This window comes from Chrysochloris asiatica, unplaced genomic scaffold (genome assembly GCF_000296735.1).
Source record: "Chrysochloris asiatica unplaced genomic scaffold, ChrAsi1.0 scaffold00025, whole genome shotgun sequence".
NCBI lineage: Eukaryota > Metazoa > Chordata > Mammalia > Afrosoricida > Chrysochloridae > Chrysochloris > Chrysochloris asiatica.
The window spans coordinates 653,537-658,875 of NW_006408543.1; positions in this window are offsets into that span (position 1 = coordinate 653,537).

The following is a 5,339-nucleotide window of genomic DNA, read 5'->3' on the forward strand; positions in this document are numbered from 1 at the left end:
GCCCACCTTCAGACTATACTTGATTGGATTTGCTAAAAGGGGAGATAGAATTTTCCTGGAAAAAATAGGCTTCTTGATGTAAGCCTTTGTAGAGCAAGGGGCTTATGTGGAATCCTGAGCTCCACCCAGAACCTTCAGAGTTGGGACATATGCATCTGAAAAGACATCCAGACCAATTCAAAACTGCTGAGAGAAGAGATTCAAGCAGAGATAAAAGAGGATGGTTTGGCTTTTTGAGTTTTGGAAGCATCAAGGCAAGGAAAGTTGGCCTATCAGAGAAAACCTCCTTCTAGGACTGAAAGTTAAAGGGAACCTATGAGTCATATGGAGTCCTGGTGTGGCGCTGTGGGTAAATGCGCTGGACTGTAAAGTCGTTTTGAACTGTAAGGTCAGAAGTTCAAGCTCACCAGTCTGTCCTTGGAAACGCTATACAGGGTCTCTATGGGTCAAAACCGACTCATGGCACTTCACTTCAGTGAGTCATGTGCTCACATCTGGATCTACATGTGAGTGAAATTGGGGGAAATGCATCAATGAAGACATGGTCTGAGTTTGGACATGTTCTGTTGACACCCACTGACCTTGAGATCAGAGGAGTAGGCAGGCTGGCTGGTGTGAAGTTTAGGGACTTGTGTGAACTCCTGAGCCCATGGACACTGACCTAGCCAGTTGATTTGAAGTTCAGGGAGGTGTGTGTGAACTCCCATTTGACATAGCTTGGACAGCTGGGACTGAGCTGATCCAAACCTTAACCAGATGAAGAAAAAGATGTTTGATACTGTGTTATTGTTGTCAGGTGGTATCGAGTCATTACCGACTCATAGTGACCTTATGCACAGCAGAACAAAACCCTGCCCAATCCTCGGCCAACCTCACTACTGTTGACACGCTTGAGTCCATCGATGTTGCCACTTGGTCAGTCCATCTCACTGGGGGTCTTCCTCTTTTTCTCTGACTCTCCACCTTACCAAATATGATATCCTTCTCCAGCAACTGGTCCCTCCTGACAATATGTCTGAAGTATGAGAGACAAAGCTTGGCCATCTTGGCCTCCAAGGAGCACTCTGGCTGCACTTCTTCCAAAAACGGATCTATTGTTTCTTTTGGCAGTCCATGGCACTTGCTTCAATATTCTCCATTATAACTCAAAAGCATCAATTCTTCTACAGTCTTCCTTATTCATTGTCCAGCTTTTGCATGCATATGAGGTTATTGAAAAAATATATGTTTATATTTATATACATATATATGTTTCACTGGCTTTGCTTCCCTAGAAAGACCCGCCTAAGACAGTTGGCCAGGTAGCTGTCTTCCAATTTGTTGGCATAGATGAGTGAGTACCTCCAGCCCTTCATTAATTTGCTGAAACATTTCAATTTATATTCTGTGACTCCTGGAGCCTACTTGTTCATTGTTCATTAAGGAGCTCTGGTAGCGTAGTGGTTATGAATCGGGCTGCTAGCCTCAAGGTCGGCAGTTCGAGACTACCAGCTGTTCTGAGGGAGAAAGATGAGGCTTTCTGCTCCTGTAAAGATTTACAGCCTCGGAAACCCTATATATGGGTTGGAGCCGACTCCACGGTACTTAACAACAACAATAGTTGTTCATTAATGTCTTCAGTGCAGCTTGGATTTCTTCCTTCGGTACCACTGGTTCTTGATCACACCTTCCTCCTGAAATAGCTAAGGGGTCTTATAGCCCACCTTAATGCTTTTATTGGTTTATGTCATCAGATCACATCAGGGTAAATCACTCCATAGCTGCCAAACCCTGAGAATCATGACCCAGCCAAGTTGGCACGTACTTGGGTTGGGGGACACGCAATTCAATCTATGATATCATGTACATACCAGTGCACATACACACATGTGTTCAGGAATATGAATGTGTGCATGTACTTACACACATGTGTATCTACAGGTGCACACCTGTTGTACACATTGTTGTTGCTATTAAGTGCTGACTAGTTGGTTCCAACTCACAGAGACCCTGACTAGGGTTTCCAAGGAGTGTGGCTGGTGAATTTGAACCATCAACCCTGTGATTCAACCCGACCCTGCGGTCCAGCACTTTATCCCACAGCGCTGCCCCAGGGCTGCTATGTATGTATTACATCAGTGTACACGTGGGTTCATGCATACACACACCTGTGTATTGTGTACATGTGTGTGTGCCCATGTGCCCATGTGTGTACAGGATAGTGAATGCACAGGTGTGTCTCTACATGCATTTGTACCTGTGTGTACATGTACACTGCACACATGTACACACACATATGACATGCACATGTGTGTGTAGGCCTGACGTTTGAGTGTCCTGAGGGTCTTGGCCTTCCTGCCTTGCTGCCTGGCCCCCTGACTCAGCCCACTGGAGGGAATAGGGATGCTGGCCAGACTCGTTGTCCAGCTGCGGGCAGGCTGTCCAGGCCTCCCGAGTGACAGTCTTGGTACCTGTGGTCAGAACAGGTGGTCAAGTGTGGGCCTGGCATGTGTCCTGCTCCTGCGTGTCCTGGGTGAGGGGCTCATGCCCACATCCGGGGCTGCTGACTGAACCTCCACTCTCAGTGTGGCCCCTAGACCCTACTCACGCTGAGGCGGGCTTGGGGCCAGGGTAAGGCCCCAGACACCATCCTGCCACCCAGCCCCCAACAGTGCCTGTTCTCTCTTGGGTGGGCAGAGAGAAGCAGCTGCTTCGTTAGGAAGTTCAGAGAGAGCAAAGCCCCCTTGAGGTGCCCCAGCTGACTGAAGTTACTGCTGGGTTCCTGGAGGTCCCGGCTGGACATGCCCACAGCATCCACACCGCTGGTCGTGACTTTACGTGCTCAGATCATGGCACCTGGGTGTCTGACCTTGGTCTCCTGTGGACCATGGGCTTACCTGCTCTCTGTAATGCAGTGATAGCCTGTCCCACCCCACTGCCCAGCTGCTCCTGTCTCTCTTCTTCCTCTTGGTTGGGGTTCCCGGGGAGTTTGGCGGGACCTGGCCTGAAGCAGGCTGTGGGTCTGCATTAAGCACACCTGCCACCTCCCTTGAATCTAACCATGGAGAGTTGGAGGTTTACAACCATGGATGGGTCAGGGGTGCCTCTCTGGAGTCGTGTGTATGAGAACAGGTGGTGCTAGACCCTGTTGGGTTGAGCTGGGGCTTTAGATGTACTGCGGGCAGTCAGGGTCCCCTGGAGGTGGGGTCCGGGGCCAGCATGCTTGGACTGAGGCAGCTGGGACCCTGAAGGCTCTGGGAATGGGAGTCTCCATGCAGAGGGGGACTTCAGGGCCACTGAGGTCCCAGGTGGGTATCTGGTGGGGTCAGGGGTTGCTGGAAGTGGCCTGAGGCTGAGGCACCCTGGAATTGGACTAGGATCTAGCCAGGGCACAGTGACCCAACCACAGCCGTTTCAGGTGCTAGCAGGACAGACGTGCACCTCTGGGAGACCACTCCCAGCTCCCTGTCTGCCCCATGTGCTCCCTGCTGGACCAAGGCTGGACTGCAGGCTCAGGTGTAGCTCGAAGGCCTGCTGCTTCCTCAGCACTGGCCCTGGGGAGCACACCAGCTGGTCCTGCTTGGCGACAGCTCTAACTGCCGTGTCTCCGAAGAAACCGGGCCCCAGGGGGGTGGAGAGGAGATTCCCCGCAGGAGCCGGGCCCCAGGTAGCCCGGCCCCTTAACCCCTGCAGGCCAGGCCCCATTGCAGGTGCCCTGACTTGGCTGGGCTGTCCCCCCTGCCATCAACCTCGGGGTCTGCCTCTTCCAAGGACACTGGCCAGCAGGAACCATGAGGATGACCCTGGGTAGAGCTGTGGTTCCCAGCACCTGGCTGGGAGTGGCTTGGAGACCACGACATGTACAGGGAAACTGAGACAAGGGAGGGTGGGACTTGCCCTGGAGATGCTTGGTGCTCATTCAGGTTTTGGGGGTGCCTGGAAGCTCACTGAGGAGATGGGAAGGATGCAGGTCTCAGGAGGCAATGGCCAAGGAAGTGGCACTCCTGGGAGGGGCTCCAGGTGGGGAGGGTCAGCAGCCTGGGAAAGGGTGGGAATGAAGCCTGTGTATCACTCAGTCAGCAGCACTGAAAAGTCATGGAGAGTTCTGGAGCCAGTGGGGTGGCTGTTCCGGAGCTCAGCCTGGTGCGGGCCATTGTCGTGGGCTTGTTCGGCAGGGTGGGCGTGTTCAGCAGGCATCTTCAACACGCAGGTGTTCTTGAAAGAAAGAGGTCGATGAGGAGGTGAGGGGAGCAGAGCTGAGAGCCCTGGGCCATGTGAGCTCCCTTTGAGGGCTGGGCCAGCTGCTTTCTGCCCCTGTGGACAGTGTTGGATGGATGAGGCTTGAGCATTGTGGCTGGCAGCGACTGATGCTTGGGATGCTCAGGACAAGGGAAGGGACAGCTCTGGGTGAGAGGAGACCTCCTGGAGCAGAGACAACCTCTATGGCCCCCTGGGACCCCCACCGTCTCCTCTGGCTGCATCCCCGCCCCCAACACACACACACGCAGACCTCCTTGCACCACCTGTTGGACATCCGCAGCGATGGTTGCAGGATCGTGCCCTTGGCTGCTATAGCTGCCCGCCCCCCCGCCCCTCCATCTCCACCAGCAGAGCCTCTGTCCCCCACCTGGATCCCAACACCCTCCACACTAGTACGGCCAGCCAGCCTCACAAGTGGGCCAAGTCCTCTTGACCACTCAGGACCACCAACGGCCAGTCTCCCTGTCCTCACCCAAGTTGTCTTCTTCCTATCTGTTCTCGGTCGTTTCCAACAGCCTGCAAGCTACTGCCGTGTCTCCCAGGGGAGAAAAGCAGAGAGAGACAGGTGAGGAGGAGAGAGCTAAAGAAAGAAGAGAGAGACAGACCGATGGATGGGGGAGACAGAAAGAGAGTGGATCCTTTACTCACTCATGTCCCCCCACAGCTGCTGTCCCTTCCTTACCACCCCAACCCCACTTTATTACAAATATCTCGAAGAGCTGCCCTTGTCTTCAGTCTCCTCCCCCAGGCCAGGGAGTTCTCAGTGGGGTGGTCAACAGTTAGAAGGGATTGGTCACAGGCAGATGACCACGGAAAAGGGCACTGGAGAGGTAGAAGTTTAGCACAGCACAGCTTTTTGGAGCCAAAGACTCAAAGTGGCAGGAAGCAGTGCAGCAACAGTCCAGGAAAGGCAGGTGGTCAGCAGGAAGAGTAGAGGCCGAAGGGACAGTCCATCTGAAGGGCACCACCAGGAAAGGAGAGCAAGGAGCAGATGGATGAGCACACTGTTGACAGTGAAGGGGACATTTCTTGTTGACAGTGAAGGGGACATTACTTGTTGACAGTGAAGGGGACATTTCTTGTTGACAGTGAAGGGGACA